Here is a 22,072-nt window from a genome sequence, read left to right as displayed (position 1 = left end):
GAAACGTGGAAACACTCAGATATTGTACCAATCTTTAAAAAAGGGGACACACTCAATCCAGCCAATTTTATACCCATCACACTACTAGATTCCACTAGTAACATTTTTGGGACCCTTTATTGAGGTATCTCAAAAGAGAAATAAGTGCACAAGGGTTATTAACTGATTGTCAGACAGTAAATGCACGTATCTTAGCACATATGAGAGTAGCGGTGAAGAAAAAATCAATTGGGACAGACTACATGGCTTCAATTGATATGACCAGTGCTTTTGACACAGTGAGTCGTGGTCGATTGTGGGAAAAGTTGCTAAGGTCCGGTATGCTGTTGAGTCTGGTGGAAATGTTAACACTGTTACATACAGAAATATAAGTGAGAGTGAGGCTAAATGAAGGGTGAGCTATGACACCACTAATAGGCACCTTTCTGGGGCTAAGGCATGTGTGTGTCGTGGCACCTACACTTTACAATTTGTATACTGCAGATATTACTGACATTTGGAAAGGTCGAACCACTAATTCAGTGAAGTTGGGGTCGGCCACACTGGATTGGATATATTTTGGTGATGATGTAGTGTTGTTCGACGTCACCCCAATTTGACTGCAGCGCAAGTTGTCTCTCTTTCATATATATGCAGTTGAAGATAACCTTCAGGTTAATGGGGCGAAATCAAGAGTCCACATCTTTACAACAAAAAAGCCCCAAAAAGATTATATGAAAAGTAGGGGTTGAGTCTCTGGAGAGAGTTTCTGCCCTAACTTACCTCGGGTATGAGGTTTTGCATTCGACCACCAAATCAGTAGAGGATACTTATCTTAACCCTAGGTATGGGCCTTTGCTTACGAAGATGAGGCGGGTGGACGTGCAACTTTGTAGTTACTGACTTACCCCACTCATATGGTCTACCAGATGCAGGTGGAGCCAACGATTTTGCATGGGCTCTATATTAACCTCAATGACCTGTGACTGAATTTAAACACGTTCCAAGGATAATTGTGGAAAGAAACTTTAAGACTAGCAAAAGCAATATCAAACTCAGTTATACAAAATGAGTTTGGACTAGTCTCACTCACCGCAAGTGCTGAGTGGAGGAAATGTATGTCCTATGCAAAATTACTAAATCCACCGCCTCATTCGTTATTTGAAAAATGGGGGAAAGTGCAGACACAAACTTTAGAAGAGTATATCACCAGCATGAAAGTAAAATTGAATAAACTACTCTATGAAATAGGGTCATCCACAGAAGAGATGAGTAAAAATCAGATGAAAGTAAAAGAAAAGTTGTTTAACTATGATTGGGGTAAAACAGCGGAAGATCTAACTAAATTCAGCCTATATAAGGAGTATGCACGATTGGTATATGAGAGGGAACAAATCCTTCGGTATGTACTCATGCTCCTCAACAAACAAGGAGGAATGGGGCGGGGGTGCGTTTTTATACTGCTCAACCAAATTAGCTCCCTAGCTTAGGTAAACCTCTATATATTATACATCAGGTTTGGTGAACAGTATGTTAGCACAGGTGAGACATCTACCTCCCACTGGAGTCAGCCTCAGTAAGGAATTACGGCAACACTACGTGTTATTAGCTGAATACAATGGGGAGTTGAACAACAGATTTACCACTATACCATACAAAATGAACAAAATATTGGCATATCAATTTTATTTATACAATTAACAATAATAAAAACTCACTGATTAACAGGACAAAGCACCTTCAAAGGTTGATACAATTCATCAACAAGTATGATAAACATTGCAAAAACAAAAGCAATGCACAAAAAAGCACACAGGGATAAAGAGTGTGAATGAACCAAAACAATTCAGGTTTCACAGCAAAGACAGATCAAAAATTCACTATCTAGAGTCAAACTGAAATAAATAAAGTTGACCAATTTCAAGCTATACAATACTTTTTAGACGTAAGAATTTACCTAATGGTAGGTTATCTCTCACGTGTTTAGGATGAAAACTCTCATAATCTAAAAGGGAATTTTTATCTGTACTTTTGTGAAATGGTTTCACACTGAGCACTTTGCTAGTTGAATTAGACAGAATCATGATGTCTAAAAAGTTCAGTTCTTCGTTGCTCTCAGTATATATAAACATCAGATAATGATCTTGCTGATTGAGCCACCCGAAGAACTCATTCAGTTCTTGTCTTGTGAGTTGCCTTGCCATATGATGAAAATATCATCTATATATCTTTTCCAGGTTCTGACGTTATGTTTGTATGGGTTTATCGCAGATAAGATTTTGTTCACCTCAAATTGCTCCATAAATAAATTAGCCACACTCGGTGCTAAACTGGCCCACATCGCTGTGCCCTGTATTTGTTTAAAGTACTCACCGTTGAAGTGAAAATAGCTCTCGGTGAGTGCCATTTAAGCACACCAGAGCACAAACGACATAGGGGTTGCGGAGCACTGATATTCAAGGCGTAATCACTCTTCTAGCATATCAAGGGATGCCATTTGCAGAATGCTAGTTTATAGAATGACCACATCCAGGCCCACCAAAAGTTCACAACCTGGATCAAACACTAGATCCTCTACCTCATTGATCATCTGTATTGTATCTTGCACATATGATTTAATTTTGCATACCAGTGGTTGAAGGAAGAAATCAGTAAACCTAGACAAGGGTTCCAAAACTGAGTGCACACCCGATACAATCGGTCTTCCCGGACGTTGTTCTGTACTATTATGTATCTTGGGAAGGGTGTAAAACTGTGGAATTTGAGGTTTAGTAGCGCACAAGAAGTCAGCTTCTTTTACCGATATCCAACCACGTTCTTTTGCCTTGATGACTTTGGCAAAAATGTGTTGTTGTAATTCTGTGGTGGGATCAGTTTGTATAGGTGTAGCACTGGAGGTCAAGTAGTTGTCTGTTACATTCTGAAATGTATGCTACACGGTTTTGAAGAACTATTGCGCTGCCTTTATCGCCTTTGCGGATAATGATGACTTTGTTGTCAAGTAAGCCCTTTAGTAGCTAATTTCTCACGGTTTCTGGTATTGTGGAAAAAAGGATTGTTTTTACTTTCAGTCTCTAGTTTCATCAAATCTCACAGCACTCTTCTTTCAAATACTTCTGCCTCTGCTATCCTTTCATTAGATGGCACACAGAAAGCAGACTTGTTATGTAACCCTGCATCAATGTTGTCAATTTCCAATTGCTTATCTTGGAAAAATTGTTTTAGGTGAACCTTTCTCATAAATGCGTGAAACTCTTGATGAAATAAGAATTCATTATGTTGGTTGGTGGAAACATACCCCATCCCTTTCTCCAAGACTGAGATCTCATCGTCGGTAAGGCTATGGGACGAGAGGTTCACCACAAGGCTTGCATGCTTCTTGTCACGCGGGCCTCGGGTTCTCAACCCATTTGGCCCGTGTCTAAAAAAGGTTGCAGAGTTACCACCTCTATTGCCGTGGTTGCCCCGGTTGCTGGTATTTCTCCTGCAGTATTTATTACACCTATTGCCTTGGCCTCGTTTCTGGCCACCTCTATTCATGCATGTGTCACTGTAATTGCTGCCATCACTTGAACTAAATAAAGTATCGCAAAAGGTTGTTCAGTGCGCCCAGATTAGTCGGGTCATCAGGTTTATAGTTGTCTCGGGTGTAACAAAACGCCTTCTCATGTGTGAAATTCTGAATGTCTTTATTTAGTCTTTATTTAGTCTTCTTACTCGATCCTTGAGGGTGTCATCTTTAAAAGCATTCATCTGTGCAAGTAGAGACTCAGCTTGTTTTTTATACAGATCGAGAATTTTTGATTTCTTGTTCCAATGCTGAGAGATCTAACAAGATTTACTCGGACATCTCATTAGCAGTGTCGATGATTAAGATCATCCAGTCTCTTCCACATTTTGTGGCAATATAACGCCACTGGAGTACAAAATTCTTATTATCGAGGAAGAGCCGGGGTTTGTTGCGTACTACGAGTCCCTGAGGTAAAATGCCTTTCCTAAGGAATTCTAACATAATGGATCTGTGTTACTTGGTACGAATGAGTCTCTTTTTAATTTGGTATAACTCATCCCACTTGGTAATATTCACTATAACTTCTGCCATACCACCTACTAGGGAGGCATTATTAAGTAGTTTGGTGACATAGGGCCTCATTACACGGTAGGCGGTAAGGGTTTACCGGTAGCGGTATTTTACCCGTACCGGTAAATCCTTACCGCCTTACTACGAGGTCCCTTTGCGGGTTGGGGATTTTAACGCCTGCTTTTTGCAGCGTTAAAAACTAACCCGCAAAGGGACCCAGGGAGCTAATTACGGTACCGCAATTTGCGGTGCCGTAATTAGCGCCTTCCCCATTCCCATTATGCCCTATGGGACAAAAATGGGAATGGGGAAGGGCAATGGTGGAAGGGGGAATTACCGCCCCTCCAACCTTGGAATGGGGCGGTAATTCCCCTTTCCACCAAGGCGGTGCCGGTATTTTATCGGCATGAACCATGGCGCTAATTGCGCCATGGTCCTCCGCCTACCATTGTTAGGGAGAATTCTCTGTTTAGGCAGAATTCCCTAACCTAGTGAGTCCCCCAGCAGCTTTGCTGGATTTCTGGAGTTTGTTTTTTTCCATCCTGCCAAGAGTGAGACTCTTTTTCTCCCACTCTTGGACATGAATGTGTTCTATGGGCTATGGGGTCTTTTACTCCATAGGGTCTCATATGTTTTTCTATGTGTGTTACACCGCACCCTACGTGCCGTAACACTGGGGCGTCCTAGCGGACCTCCATCATAGACTCCATACCCGGGGACTGACTACTGTCTCTCCAGGCATGTAAAGTCACCATTGGCTTTACTAGACCTAAATTTACTGACAGAACTAGTACAAACCATCCTATTATGGAAGTACTAGTAGGGGTAATTCGATTACTCCCGGGTCTGTTATTCGAGGGGGCACTGTCCCGTCCCCCCTCGTCGAGTTTTGGCCGGTGGCAGTGGAAACTACTTGTTATATCCGACCCCGAATATAACCCTATGGGATTTTTCCCATTGTTGGAGATTAATACCTTTTTCCCGTTAATCTCTAACATACCACCGGTTTACTTATCTTAAATAAGTCTATCGGATGGTATTTTCAGCCGGAACTCGGTTTTTAAAATGGCATCTGTGTTCGCCTCTGTGACTCCTAAACCAAAGGTTGAGCCCTTTGTTCCACTTTTGGCGGGCTCTGTACAGAGACCCTCCAAAGTGGTGCCATTCTGTCTGGGTTACCACAGGGGGTGTGGGAGGGTGTTTAGGCACCCTGGACTGAGTTGCCTTGCCAACTCCGGTCGCACTCTGGTGTGATTGGCCCAAGTGGTGAGCCTCCCCGCTCACCACTTAGCGTGTTTTGAGTGACAGCTAGGCTGAATGAATGGGGGTTTTCTGCATAAAAGCAGGGCTTTTGGGACTGGATCTTCAGAAGTCGCCACAGGACCTAAGAATCCGACGAGGGTAAAGCTGAGCCGACCTGCAACGACGACACCTCCGGTGGAGCCCTGCTGAACCGTCTCACCACTTCCCGACGACAGAGGAGATCTCCCTGCCAGAGAGTCTCTTCCCCTGACTGGTGGGAACAACCAGTCACCTTTGCTTTTTCTTCGCTTCAGAACGCAGTGGTCGAATTGCCCGTGCAGCGCACAGCGGCAACCGGATAGCCACTACCCCTGTACCGCGAACAAAAGGTGGTGCCTTGTGACGGAGCACTACGCAGCTGGTCTCTTCCCTGGTGGTGCAACGATCTTCAACTTTCCTTCGATGACGAGATCATCTCTTCTCTTGGCAAAGACCGGACGTGAATCCACCACCAGGAACAACTGCCCCCGCCGGAGCTGTCTCCCCACAAACAAGGTACTGTGTCCGCCTGGCTTCCCTTGTTGCCAGATAGAGTGGGGTGTCTTAATCCTCGCCTCTCCCTAGGGTCGCCTCCAAGCTTCTATAACGTTTTGTTCTGAACTGGTCCAATCTGCCTATAACAATTTGTGACAAAGACTCGAAGCGCATTTCCACCAAGATACTTTTTGGGACATATCGCCTTGCCTCTCTCCGAGTGGGCCTGGCCTCTGAACTTTGGGATCTACAGTGGTTCTTGTCTTCTTGCCTTGCATCTTTGTTCTTACAAGTATTGGTATCGAGTTGATTTCTTAAACCGCCTTTTCTCTCCCGTCCTAACGAATACTAGAGTGCCATCTACGTTAAAGCATACACCTCTGTCTGCAAATAAGTGATGCCGTTGAACCTAGACTTGTCGAAGTATTGTTAGGGGGATTGATCTTATTCTGATAGTAATTGCAATTGAAGTTGTTTTGCCATATTAGTGCCAGAGTGTTTTCTATAGATGTGTTGTTATAAATAAATACCTTTATATCTTTACACCGAAGCCTTGTCTTACTGTGTAGCATTTCCCTATGTTGTATACTCCACATACTGTCTAACTCTTCTTGAGAGAAGTCTGACTACTCAGCCACAGCTACCAAGTGAATCTGTGTGATACAGACTGCTACCAAGTGGGTTTACTGCCAAACACCTGTAGTCCTAAATCTTTTGCAGTGGTCCCAGAGGGAACTGCACAGGTTTCCACCTAACAACCGTGTAATGAGGCCCATAGTAATCATTGTAACTCCTACACCGTTCTAGTGCCATTGTAAATCTACCGAACCTATAAATAATTGAACCATGAACCACTCTCAACAGTAAGGCCAAGGGTAAAGAGTACCTTCTCACGTATCGGACGAACCAATATGGTGCAAAACTGAACCGCACAGCCAATCGGCTATACTAGAGCATTTGAACAAACAAGGAGGAAGGAGGGAAAAATACGTTTTTATACTGCTCAACCAAACTAACCCCCCAGCTAAGGTAAACCTATATATACTATACATCAGGTTTGGTGAATAGTATGTTAGCACAGGTGAGACATCTACCTCCCACTGCAGTCAGCCTCAGTAAGGAATTACGGCAACACAATGTGTTATTAGCTGAATACAATGGGGAGTTGAACAACAGACTTACCACTATAGCATACAAAATGAACAAAATATTGGCATATCAATTTTATTTATACAATTAACAATAATAAAAACTCACTGATTAACAGGACAAAGCACCTTCAAAGGTTGATGCAATTCACCAACAAGTCTGATAAACATTGCAAAAACAAAAGCAACGCAAGAAAAAGCACACAGGGATAAAGAGTGTAAATTAACCAAAACAATTCAGGTTTCACAGCAAAGACAGATCAAAAACTCACTATCTAGAGTCAAACTGAAATAAATAAAGTTGACCAATTTCAAACTATACAATACTCGAATCAACACTCAATCTCACACTCCTTCACTCCCATTCAACCCAACATGTTTCATTCCTCATTCATTCAAAAAACACAGAGTAAAGGGAAATTCATCAGGCGCATGCACTTTAGCTGAAAAGCGATTGACACAACTATTATAAATACATATTTTGAAGGGCTATGAAAACAGCACCAACCGTTTTAAAAATGGAGAGGTTTTCACTCTAAAACATACTCCACCCAACCACACACTATTGTTGGTGAGTGGGGGTTAAACACTGGAAAGTGCGAACAACTAAATCCTGCTCTGACACTCGACTTGGCTTGAACTCCAGCGGGAGATAGACAACACACACCTGTGGAAAAACAAGAAATACTTATGCCCCAAAAGAAGATCTTAATACATCTGTTTCCGAATGAACCAACTCCCAACATTGGAGAGAATGGGAGTTGGAATGGTAATATAACAGCTGTAGGCTATGTGGTATGGCTGAAGTGAAGGAAACACCTAAAATCTGGTTCCGGGCTATACGACATTGGGGGAGGATAGGAAGAGATGCCTGGATATGATACAGGGCAACAAAGCCTGCTGGGTGAGCCTAATGGGGGGACAAGCAGAGAGCCGAATCTTAGCTTTATGCGACCTACTCTACAAAATTCTGGAGAAACTAGGTAGAGTCGGGGTGGAAAATAAGAAGTAAATCAATAGTCTCTGAGGTAGCCGGTTGTCTCTTTTTTATGGATTTGTGTATTTGATGAGTATTGTATAATGTAGAGCAAGGAAAGGTGTGTAACATTCTCCTTTATTTTGTAGAGGATATCTATTGGTTTTATTATTGTATACATGGTTTATGTGGTTGTGAAAGTTATTTTATACATTTTGTTTGTATTTGTTAAAGTTTCCTTTCTGTTTACATTTGGGAATCAAAACACAATTAAAAAAAATACCATCTGCATCGAGATCACTCAGGAACCTATCCCCATCAACCAATATATTAACCAATGATCTGCACACCCTTCTAATGTTACCCTCACACCACCAAATTCCATCCCTCCTTTCATGACATCAAGGTCACCAGAGCCAGGTTCAATGAGTGCCCTCCCAATTCCTTGTAAGCATAATTCCACTCTACAATGGTCACTGTTCTCAGTAGGTACTATACATAGTGATGATGCATAGTCTAAAAGTGGTCCATTTCCAGACATATAATCAATGGTACCACGTTTATTGCCTATAATCCTGGTTGGTTCCCCTGGTATATCATTTGGTAGCCATCCATTTAAAGGCGTCAGTTCCCAACCAGCCCAAAAATGTAGCCACTCCCCACCTTTAATGTTAAAATCCTTCATTAGCATGTTATTTCTTTTCGGTATGTGGCAAAATGTGTCCCCATTATTGATTCCCCACATTTTGCATTCATATCACCACACAGAAGAAACATACCTCGATCCGGGTCTTCCACCCCAGACATAAACAACTTATCTAAATATTCAAAGATGGTTTCAGTTATATCTGTCCCTGGGGGATCATATATGCACACTAATAGCATTCTTTTATTTGTACCCTCATAGACTAAACTTGTTTCTACTGCAAGTACGTTCCCCCCTCTTCTAAAGTGATTACAATCGGGGAAGAGAAAATCATGTGAAATCCCTATCAATAGGGTTCTTGATGTTCGTCCTAACGGGCCCTTCATTGCTAGTGTCTGGTAAATCGCATAGGCTTCCAAGTGGAAAACATTCCACATCCATGTTTCCTGTAACATAAAGATGTTGGAGTTTACTATGGATAGAAGTGAGCCCCCCTCGAAAATAAAGTGTGAGTGACCATGGGTATTTCATGATATGATTTTAATTTAATCATGTGGTACCACCATACCAGGAATAACACTTGTTAGCCACTTCCACCCCTGTGTATTATCAAAGCTGGGAGCGCCATCTTTTTTTGGGAGTGTTAGTGCCACATGGTTCTAATTTTTACAACACTTTTTACACTTATCACATACACTATCAACAGATTTCAAGTCCGGCATACTATCCAATTTGTAGGCCAAAAATTCCAAAGATTCATATTGTGCTCGAATTAAGGATGCTGTAGCAGGGAGCGCACAGTGGATCTTGGACATGTCATCGTAGCGTGGGCACAAATGATGAACGAAATCCTAGTCACTAGAATTCAAAATACGTAATGAGGGGACTTTTGTGAACAATTTCAATAATGCTGGATGATTAACTTCCCCTCTAACTCTCTTCCCCCTCCCTCCCCTCCTCCTTTCATTCACTTTCCTCACTCCAATCTCCCTATCTCCCCCCAAGCTCGTAATCTAGGCGTTCTCTTTGACTCCTCTCTCACCTTCTCACAACACATTTCACTCACCTCCCGCTCCTGCCGATACCACCTCTACAGTATACGCAAAATCCGTCCCTCCCTCACATTCGACGCCACCAAACTCCTAATTTACTCTCTCATCTTTTCCTGCCTCTTCTACTGCTCCTCTCTAATCTTTGGACTTCCCGCATCTCAGCTTACCCCTCTAAAATCCATATACCACTCTGCTGTCCGTACCCTTTGTCTCCTTACCTCCCGTGACTCCATCTCTTCCTCGCTCTCTGACCTTTGCTGGCTACCTTTCCACTCACAACTAAAGTTCGACTTTCTCTGCCTTGTCTTCAAATCCCTCCATGGTCTTGCTCCTCCTTATCTCTCCTCCCTCCTCTCCTTCTACTCCCCCTCCCGCTCCCTTTGCTCCACTGACCATTTCCTTCTCACTCTTCCTCCTTCCCCTTGCGCTTCCTCCCGTTTCCACTCATTCCAACTCCTTGCACCCCTGCATTTGAACTCGCTTCCTCTTACAATCTGCTCTACCACAACCTTCACCTCATTTCGCACTTCCCTTAAATCCCTCCTCCTCCATTCTCCTCCTTGAAAACTTCTCCTCTGCCCTCTTCACTTCCCCCCACCCCCCTCTTCTTATCCTCATCTGATTCCTCTCTCCCCTCTCCTACTCCTCTCTTTTCCCCTTCCATTCTCCCTCGCCCTGTACATCTCCTACTCCCACCCACCTCTTCCCTCTCCCCTTTCCACTCCCCCACCTAAGTTAATTGCTCTTTGCACTGTTTTGTTGAATGATTCATGATGTAAATTTTGCTCTCATTGTTAAATGTTGTTGTTATTTTGTATGTTGTTGTTCCACTGTACAGCACCTTGGTATAAAGTGCTATATAAATAAATAAATCAATCAATCAATTAATAACTGCTCTCTTTACAATTGAAGTGTTCTGACAAATGGTCACTAAGCGCTTATCCAGTTCACATTTTGTGGGAATCGGGGGTAGAGGGGTAGTTGAAAGTGGCACAATTTCAGGGTTTTTAACCAGAAAGTTTTCCTGGCCAACTTTAATGGCATTCAATGTCCTAGTTCCACTGTGTCCCTCTGTTCTGGTACTTCCTCGACTTACACCAGTTCTTGGGGAGGAGATATTCTCTTTTAATAGCCAGCCGGTTAATGTGCCCTCACTTTGCTGTCTGCGTTTTTTCAGTCTTGTTTCTTTCTTTTTTGTTATCTTAGTCACTTGAGGTGGTAAGGACACTGAATCAATAGATGAATTTAAAGGCTGGCTAGTCACTAGCAATGGTTTTTGAGTTTTATTCAACCACATCGTCCGCTTTTGTAATCGTTTCCTTAAACGCCTACACTTATGTGTAGGATAGTAAAGGGGAGTACAATTTGTGATGCACTCCTCCTGGGTTTCAATAATTATCGGGCTGGAGGACTTTTTTTGAGGGGTGCAACTTCTGGCTCTTTATGCATGTTTGACAGTTTTGGTTCTTCCAGCAACACGCTCAACATATTGCCATGCCTCGCCACTTTTTTATGAATACAAACACAAAGTTTCAGCAGGACCTTTATGGCGAAGTGGATCACGTTGTTCTCTGCAGTTGAATTTAGGCTAGTACCATTATATTGGCTGTTGGATTGGTTATTTACATCAGATCATATCATGTGTACTGAGGGTGGTGTATCTTCCATTGCCATATTTTGTGATGCTGATAGGCACTGTGTAAGCAAAGTACCAGTGTGCACATCCTGTTCTTCAACAAAAGGGGGCTGCTCTGCTTCCCGAGGCCAAACTGTTCCATTATCATTGATATCGGCTCCCACCACCCCCAAAGGTCTTATTGAATTGCTCACCTGATAACATAAGTCCAGCAATGAGTTGTTATCGATCCCATCAAATGTGGAATGCAGGTGAGATTTATTTGTCTCTGGTGCCTCATGAATTTGGGCATTGGTCTCATTTTGTCCGACAGGGAACGCCAGCCTTGTGGCATCCTGTCTTTTTGTGAAAAAAGAGGAAATGTCTTTGGTATTACAATGAAACTTCGTTGTTGATCCCACTGTTGCTGATATGTTTGTTATCTCAGTCAGTTCCCCAATTGTCAAATCAGCCATCCCTAATGAGGGGGCTCGCCGGTAGCCGTTGCTTTTACCATACAGTTTCTGCTTCCTCAAATTGTAGTTTCTCGGTTTAGGAGGAGCTTTACCCGAGATGTTGATAGCAATTTAGCTTGTTGCGGTATCCCGTGTGGCTCTCTTACTTACAAATACAGAACCATTCGATTGACTAAAGAATGTTGTGCTGGCGTGGTTCAAAGGGCTTAGCCCCAGAGTCACCACTGTTCAAAAGCCCTAATGAGCAAAACATGTCTATACACAGGTTCAATGGGGACCTCCCCCACAGTCCCCCTATAGCAAGGCTAATAGCAACACTAGGGCTCAGTCTCACAAATTAGGGCTTCCAAGTTCCGAATTTAAAAGGCACCATTAGGCATTCTGCATTTAGGCACGCCAAACACGTACTTGACTTTAAGGTATTGATCTAAAGAGTCTTCATTTTAGCACGTCGGGGACACCCAACACAAACTAATATTCCAGCTTCTGCTCCGCCCAGAGCATGGAACACAGAACACTCTGACTAACTCCGCCACGCTCGCCTGTGGCCGTAGTGTATGGGTATTTTAGCCACTCCTCTGAGGCAAGGAAATAGGAGATAGACTCTCCCTCTACATGCAGCATACAAGCTCCAAACCTCTGTCTCTGTCTCACAGAACACTCTGACTCACTCTGCCATGTTCCACTGTGGCCGGAGTGTATGAGTGATTTAGCCCCTCCTCTGATGCAAGGAAATAGGTGATAGAGTTTCCCTCTGCGTGCAGCGTACAAGCTCTAAACCTCAGTCTCTGTCTCACAGAACACTCTGACTCACTCTGCCATGCTCCACTGTGGCCGGAGTGTATGAGTGTTTTAGCCCCTAAACTGAGGCAAGGAAATAGGAGATAGACTCTCCCTCTACATGCAGCATACAAGCTCCAAACCTCTGTCTCTGTCTCACAGAACATTCTGACTCACTCTGCCATGTTCCACTGTGGCCGGAGTGTATGAGTGTTTTAGCCCCTCCACTGAGGCAAGGAAACAGGAGATAGACTCTCCCTCTGCGTGCAGCATACAAGCTCCAAACCTCCATCTCCGTCTCAAAGAACATTCTGACTCACTAAATCAAATCTATATAATAAAAAATTGATCCAATCAATCACCACACCCTGTGACAAAAAATGTAATTGTGCATGAAACATTTCCATAAACACAGCCAATGCTAATGTCAACAACAATATTATGGTCACTCTTCCAAATCCTGTTAGTAGCGAATTATAATGTGCTATGCAGTCTTTCTTGCAGACAACAAGAAGCCCTTGGCTTGAAAAAGAAAATGTAATAATATAAGGAATAAAAGCAATTGTGGGTAAAATACATCATCCGCATTTAGCATATAGGGCATCATATTTATTTTGCTATTACCAGCATATGCAAGAGTGACCGAAAGACGCTTCACATTTTCCCTGATGGCATGTCACCCTCCCACTCCTGCAGGATGTCTGTGATACCTTCTGAAGACTTCTCTGTCGACCATGCCAAAGAGGGTGATCCTGGTGCAGAAAACCTACCCCCTCGTCTCCTCGTCTCCTTGCTGGCTATCATGTGCCAGTGACAACTGCAGCATTTTATTTGCTTTCCTGCACATAAAGCGATATTGCCAATTCACAGGAATACATTTCCTGGGATGGAAACCGTGGAGTACCAATGTGTGCCTTCATGACGTGATGCGTGGTATCATATTGTGTGTGCTGGTTTGCATCATGGCTGTATGGGATAAGTGGTTTGTGGTTGTGTTGGATGATGTGCAGCTGTGTTTGTGTGTCATTCCGGTGTGTTTCTTTTGGTGGCATTGTTTGTGTTTAGCATGGCTGTGTTAGTCCTTTTTCAGGATTGCTGTTATTTGTTCCACATATGATGTTGCAATATGTGTTTTTTAAGGTGTTCTGTGGTGTGATACAGGATGTATGTTGTCATTTGGGAGTCCATTCTCTTCTGGGATGGGTTAGTGGTGATTTTGATTGTTGTGGTTTATTGTATGGAATTGAGTTGGCTGAGATATGTATTTTTATGTGTTTGTAATGCTATGTATGCATATTTGATTTGCCCTATCTTTCACCATCGGCAGATGTTTTACACTGACACAGGCTCTTTTTCTTAATTTACGCTTTCCTGTGTTTCTGGCATAAGTCCTTCTTTTAAATAGGTGTACGTTTCCTCAAAGAAAGTTATGACTTGTTTTTGGCATAATTGGGTCTTATGCCACTTATTTTACCCAGTTAATTTGGCCCATATTATGGTGCAGCCGGCGTCACACTATAGTTAAGGTGAGTGTCTTGATCCATAGGAAATTCAAACACTTTGTTGCTAATAACATTTGACTTGCATCATGGATTTGGCTGATATTTTATAAACAAAAAGTTTGTCTAGCGCCCTCCCAAACTGGACATTGTGATACATATTTGCTAAGAAATGAAAAAGTTATTATGAAAGCAATAAAACAGTTTTAGGGCGACTCCCATTCATTTTTCCACATAGAAAAAGTAAAAATGTTATCAAGCCGAAGAGCAAAAAAACACTGGACAGATTTGGACCAAATATGAAACAACTTGGGCACTTAGCGTTGACTTAATTTGCAGGACAGATTTGGGGTTATTCTGGCATGAAGGTGGTGCCCCAATCCCAAAATTATAGCTATAGCTATAAAGGTGCTTTGCACCAGAGATAATTTTCAGAAATGAAAAGCTGCCTTTTTTGTTGTTGCTCGAAGCGAGCGATGACCGGGGTTACACAGGGGGAACGTGAAAACAAAAAGTGTCCAAAAAGGTATTTAGAAGTGAAAAATGTAATTACAGAGTCAGGTAGTGTTTGGGAGGAGGGATAGAACACAATCTGAAATTGGAGAGCCTTGGATGGAGCACATAATGAGATTCGACCGAAGGAATTTTCTATAACCACGTTATTAGCACAATTCAACCACAGCATATTAGCACATTTATAATGTGAACTATGTAAAAGGGAAGTGCATCAGAGAACATATCGAGTGAATAGTAACAGGCAGTGCTGTTGTATTATGAGGAGGGGTAAATTAGGTTTTGATGTGGGGATTGCACCTTTGTACAATTGGATCGATTTCAGATGTTCAAATGATAAGAAATGTCCGAACAGGACCATAATAATACACATCATTTACAGGCCTCCAGGACCCCCTGGGTCCTTTGAAGAAGAAATCACAGCCCTAGCAGCCGACACCACCAAACCCACAGTGCAAAATATCATCCTAGGAGATTTCTACCTTGGCTATAAGGACGCGAGCGACCCACATGCAATCTCTCTAGCCTTGGCACTACTAGAACAAGGTTATACTGACGTTAGCACCAAACCCACACACGAAAAAGGAAGGATACTTGACTGGGTTGCGGTTACAAATTACACCATCGCCCTACCTGATCCGACTCCTCTAGTTTGGTCAGACCACCATCTTATCACCTTTGAATTGCATATCAACAACCTGGAAAAGAAAGAGCCCATTATTGCTCCCCCTTGCCTCACAAGGAATAAATGCAACATCACAGCAGACACTCTAGTTCCTTTGGTAGCCCCCCTACTCAATGCCCTACAGGACACCAATGATCCTAACAAGCTAATTAACATCTATAATGAGACCATGACTATAGCTATTGATAGTATTGCCCCACTAAAGCTATGCAAAAGTAAACCCATAGCACACTTTAACTCGTGGTTCACGCCAGAGCTAAAAAAACTCCACACTGAAAAAAGAAAATGGGAATCACGTTGGAAATCATCCCCTAAACTGGCAAATAAAACTAACCTCGCCATCATTACTGCTACCTACAAAAATACGATAATCCAGGCCAAAAAAGAAACCTTTAATGACAGAATAGCTCAAGCCAGTTCCAGTACTAAAGAATTATTTAACATCCTAAGAGAACTAGAGAACCCCAACCCACCGCCAGACACATGCACTAAGGACCAAGCCTGGTGCACCAGCATCCAAAATGCCCTCTCTAACAAAATTAAAGGTCTGCAGACCAAAATAACTGACAAAACATCACAACTAACAGTCACTACACCAGCACCCACTACCATCCCTCACACTAACTCAGGTTTTACGTTAAAAAAGTCACCATTCCTGAAGTCCACAAAATCACTGCGTCTCTTAAACCATCTAACTGTAAGGGCGATAGTTGCCCAGCTCAGATTATAAAAGATGCAGTTAGAGACATTGCCCCATTCATCACTAAACTTGTAAACTCCTTCTTCTCAAACAATTCCGTCCCAAGTAACCTCAAACAGTCCTGGGTTCTACCACTACTGAGAAAACAGACCCTAGACCCGGCTATACCTACCAACTACAGGCCAATTGCGACAGTCCCCTTTCTACTGAAAATTCTGGACAGAATAGCCTTCTTGCTAATGCAAGACTATCTTGAAGATCACAAATTACTCGGTACCCATCAATCTGGCTTCAGACCTCGGCATGAAACAGAAACCGCACTTGTTGACCTTAAAAGCCAGATTGATGAATTGAAAGACAAGGGAAAGATGGCCATCGTACTTCTACTCCACCTCTCTGCGTATTTTGATTTGGTGGATCACCCTATACTTTGCAACCACTTATCCTCTGCGGCCCACTTCTCTAGCTCTGCAGTTGCCTGGATCCAATCTTTCCTCGCTAACAGATTTATGCACGTGTTCTCACCATCAGCAGCTGCTGACCCCATCCCCATCACCTGCGGAGTCGCCCAAGGATCCTGCGTCTCGCCCACTTTGTCCAACATTTTTTACAAAGTCACTATTCGACAAACTGGACCGCCTGGGTGTCACCTACACAAATTATGCAGACGACACCCAGATACTCCTTCCTCTCTCAGAAACCTGTGATACAGACGTCGCACGGATTAACAAAGTCTACATCATCATTCAGGCATGGATGGCCACACATGGCCTCTGCCTGAATGATGATAAGACAGAACTACTCCTAGTCGGATCATCTAATAACCTTCTCAAACTAAGTCCTCACTACACAAATATCGTTATCGATGGGAACAGTAAACCCATAGCCAAACATGTAAAAACCTTAGGTTTCTACCTCGATGCCCAGGCTAACCTAACCAAGCAGATCAACATGACCTCCTCGGCCACAGCCTACACTGGCAAGTTGATCAGAGCCTGTAGACCTGTACTATCCCCCACCAGTTGCCTTACTCTGGCGAGAGCACTCATACAATCCAAATCCAAACTGGATTATTGCAACAGCCTCTATCTAGGAGCTAACCAGTGCATTCTAAGTAAACTACAGATTATGCAAAACAACGCACTTAGAGCAGCGTTGAATATTCCTAAAAGAGAGCACATCTCAGAAATTAGAAAGCAACACAGGTGGCTCTCTGTACATGACAAAATTGCCCTAAAAACTATCTGCCTCACACACAAAGCGATTAACTTCCAAGCCCCCCCCCTATCTCACAGACAAGTTCACTTGGAAGGTAGCCAATAGATTCACCGGATCATCTAACACGCCATCCCTGGTGGTGCTTAGATACAATCTAAAAAGAGCCGGAGGTTCTAGCTTCCCGGTATTAGCCACCCAGCTTTGGAACTCTCTCCCACAAAACATCCAAACTATTCAAACCTTCAACAATTTCAGAAGCAATGTTATCACATGGATTATTAACAAAACACAAAACAGTAGCTCTTGATACCATTAATAGCTAGATGATCTGCTCTAGTATACGTGTCACCCGTCTTATACTACTGCTATGACCCAATGTATAATATGTATAATATGTATAATGTTTATGTATATCCTCTACTACTGCTATGACCTGTATAATATGTATAATGTTTATGTACATAAGTACCACTGTAATTTTACAGACTGTATTAATGCCTTCAACTGCCTATACTATACCATGTAACCACTTCCACCCTCAAGCGCCCGATTGTCTCCGGGACAGGTGCGCGATATAGATAAAATAAACAAACAAACAAACAAATAATCATGGTCATGAAATGCTGCATTTTTGTATAGCAGTGGTAATGGAACACTGAGACTATACATACGGTCATAGTAACACATTCTGCATAATGGCTGATGTATGGTTTATCAATCATGTATACAGTCTGTGCATTGTTTTTTCCTATTTTCTATTATGTTTAGGGTTGTTGTGAAAACAACCATTGGGGTGGAAGGAGTAATGAGGGAACTTGGAGGAGAAGAACATTAGGATTGGCACATGTAACAAGTTTTGCTTTAAAAAAAAAAAAAGTGCCACTTCCAATGTGAAATGTCCATTCTAGGGTGGCACCTCCAACATTTATCCCGTTGTGGTATACAAGGCATAATATCATGCACTTGTTCAGGTTAACCCTGTTTGAATGACAGCAGACTGGGTCCTAGATGTTACTATTGCTGTCTTGCTTGAGGTGCAAGGTGCTGAACCTGCACTTGCTCCGAATGTTGCTGTTAATGTCCCTGTATATATGGCTGAAGCTGGTGGTGCAGATATGGAGGTGGATGTAGCACTGCAGGCTCGGTGTGCTGCTTTTGGTCCGTGGGCCTCCACCTTCTGCTTTAGATGGGCCTACTAGTAGAGCTTGACCACTTCATCCCAGCGGACCCCCACCAGATGTTAGACGAGGGTCAAGGTGTCCAGGCACTGGGACATGAATGTGGACGGCTCCTTATGCAGCACCTTACGGCAAAAGCTGCATCGGACTGCCTCCACCTCGTTTAGCTTTCGGTGCTCCCGCACCAGGAAGTATCTATGGCTGTCCAAAGCCTGCATTATGCTTTTTGTCTTCTTGCATGGGGGTGAGCCAGTGTAGACCCAGGCAACATCTTCTTCCTCAGGCAGAGTGACTTTCTGTATGTGATCATCCCTGCTGTCACTACTTGGTCCTTGCATGATGGAACATTCAGGACTTCAGAGGAAAATGTATAAAGGAAGAGCAAAATACCTGACAAAAGGACAATGCCACTTAAATGGAAAGGTTTAAACAAAGAAAGGAACAAAAACGCTCAAATAAAGAATAGACAGTATGCACAGCGGACAAGGCAAGGGAGAGAGGTTAAAGAGTATGGGAAGGTAAAAAGGTATAGGAACAATTGGATTTTATTGGGTAAAAGAGCTTTTGGGGAGGAGTACGAAATCTCTGAAGCCAAGGCAAAAAACAATGAAAAGCAATGAAAGAATCATACAAATGTCATGTGGGTGTGGTGAAATTATCACAGTTAGTATGCACACCAATCAGGAGCTGTGTTGTGGAGCCATGGGAGGCATCATTCGTTCACGCGTGTGCTTTGTTTTGTAGCCATGTTAACGGGCCAAAAAATAAAGGGAGAAAAAAACAAAAGCAGGCATTTCATTCTTCTAACCATATGAACTGCTTAAGGAAGCATATTTGTGGCGTGGACTATTATAGTGCAACTATGAAAATACATATATAAACATGTTCCAAATCGCCTGTGTAGTCACGGAAATTACGTGTATGTCTTCTTAATCACGATGACACATGCAGGGCATAGGCCTTTGTTAGCTTCCCTCTCGTCTCGGTAATGGGCAACAGACACCCGAAAAAACTTTAAAAAGCAGGATTAAAGTTGTTTTAACAGTGTCAATGACTTATGAATGTTTGATTGTTGTGTGGGCTATGGCTATTCTATTTCCAAATGCCATTTTAATCTTTGTCGCAAAATATCCATGTAGCCACCAGAATAACGCACGTACGGACAATTTTTACATTAGCCGCGGGAATAACACGTTGTATATTTTCAGCGTGTTCCTGAGAGCGTTCCTCATAGCCGCGATAACAGGCCGTGCACACTGACATAACAAGCCAGACAAAATAGGAAATTGCTCTTTTTTACAGTGTCAATGGCCTAGAAATGTTTGATTGTGGCATGGGCTAGGGTTTCCTCTATTGCAAGTGTTTTTTTAAAGTTTGTTTCAGAATGGCTCTGTTGCCGTGGGAATAATGTACCTACCATAGACACGGCAACCTCTCCATCAACAGTAAATCATGTATTTTTGGGTGGGTTCTGATTCCTGTGGCTATAACGGTTAATGGGTAGTCTCTGGGATCTTGCCGGTTTCTCATAGCTGTGATAATGGGCCATGCACACCTAACAAAAATCCAGAAACAACAGGAAATTGTTATTTTTTACAGTGTCAATGGTCTAGAAGTGATTGATTGTGGCATGGGCTAGGGTTGTTTGTTTTGCAAGTGATATTTGAAAGTTTGTTTCAGAGCCTTGTATCTGTGGGAATACTGCACCTCCGTAAGCCTCAGCTACGTCTCCACTAAATGAATTTTGTGTGTTTTTGCGGGCTCCAATTCCCATGGCTATAATGGGTGACATATAGCGGCGGTTATTTTACTGAACAATTTGAGCGTGTCTCTAATAGCCACGATAATAAATGCAAAGGTGAAACGTTTAAACCAATAAGATTATGTGTTTGAAAAGAATTTGTGATTTTTTTTTATAGAAGGTGAATTTTGGAAGAAGTAGTGGTATTGGAAGGTGGTATTTCTTTTATATTCTCTTCAGGGAGAGGTGTGTTATTTGCAGATTACTTTTCTTTTTAGAAGTTTTAATGGCCTAGAAATGTATGATTGTGGAGTGCTCTAGGATTATTTCTTTCTCTAGTGTAATTTTAAAGTTTGTTTCAGAACATCCATGTAGCCTCTGTAATGCCATAACTATCATAGCTGCAGTTATTGTACCACCAATACCACAAAGTGTATTTTCTCATGCTCCAATTCCTGCCATGATAACGGCTGCTACATTAGCGGCAGTAATAAGGTTTGGGATTTCAAATGATGATTCTGATTTCTGTGAAGATTGTGAAGGAAAATATAGCATAGAGAACAGAACTGCCAGAGATGTAGAAGGTTTACGGCACGTGTGTGAAAAGCACAGAGAAATGTTATACATTTAAAAAAAAATCTTTTGAATGAATGCAGTTGTGGAATGGGAGAAGGATAGACTATCATTGTCTGGTTATACTTTTGACTAAAAGCACAACGTCTCTTTAAAGAGCCACCTAGAGAAGGTATTTATTCCTATTGAAAATGTAGTGTGAGTGTTCTGTTGTTTTTACATATAGTCACTGTATAATTGTGGTTATGAAGTAATTGAAAAAAGAGATGTTGCTTTGTAGACAAAAGGGACATTTGTGGATGTTTGTGTGTCTGTTTAAAATGTTCAGCATACTTCCCAACATGCTACAAACCTGAAATGTGGCATGTTGGTAGGTTCCATGGTGTAGACAACGTAAACATTATACAATATAAATATTTCTAATTGTTGCAGTCTGCAATGATTGGATATGATTGTGGGTCTTTAAAAAAAAGGTAGCAAGCGCTCCTCTCCAGAAAGAACATGGCATGATAACCTGTTCTGAGATGAGAGTTTGCAGCACACACTTTTTGCTCACTGTACCTTTCACAGATGGGAAATATCCATTTGCATATCAGTCTTTGTCCCGCCCACATGGGCAGTCCAGCACCGAAATGCTATGGCAATTCCTCTCTGAACAAGAATACCACCAACAACCCCATACACGTGTTTCAGCCTTGTTGGGCCTTGTCAGTGAGGTGACGCTTAGCCTCTCTGAGCACAGTGAGCAGGGAGACCACGTCTGGTTGCCCCCAGGTAACCTAGGGTGACCAACCACAAGTTCCTTACAAATATTTGAAAAAAGGTAGCAGGCGCTCCTCTCCAGAAAGAACATGGCATGATAACCTGTTCTGAGATGAGAGTTTGCAGCACACGCTTTTTGCTCACTGTACCTTTCACAGATGGGAAATATCCATTTGCATATCAGTCTTTGTCCCGCCCACATGGGCAGTGCAGCACGAAATGCTATGGCAATTCCTCTGTGAACAAGAGTACCACCAGCAACCCCATACACGTGTTTCAGCCTTGTTGGGTCTCATCAGTGAGGTGAAGCTGAGCCTCTCTGAGCACAGTGAGCAGGGAGACCACGTCTGGTTGCCCCCAGGTACCCTAGGGTGACAAACCCCAAGTTCCTTACAAATATTTTAAAAAAGGTAGCAAGCGCTCCTCTCCAGAAAGAACATGGCATGAGTCCCTGTTCTGAGATGAGAGTTTACAGCACACACTTTTTGCTCACTGTACCTTTCACAGATGGGAAATATCCATTTGCATATCAGTCTTTGTCCCGCCCACATGGGCAGTCCAGCACCGAAATGCTATGGCAATTCCTCTCTGAACAAGAGTACCACCAGCAACCCCATACACGTGTTTCAGCCTTGTTGGGCCTCATCAGTGAGGTGAAGCTGAGCCTCTCTGAG

Source organism: Ambystoma mexicanum, chromosome 5p (genome assembly GCF_040938575.1).
Source record: "Ambystoma mexicanum isolate Mex_15411 chromosome 5p, UKY_AmexF1_1, whole genome shotgun sequence".
Classification (NCBI taxonomy): domain Eukaryota; kingdom Metazoa; phylum Chordata; class Amphibia; order Caudata; family Ambystomatidae; genus Ambystoma; species Ambystoma mexicanum.
The sequence above is the reverse complement of the archived record's forward strand: the minus strand, read 5'-3'. Positions refer to the sequence as shown.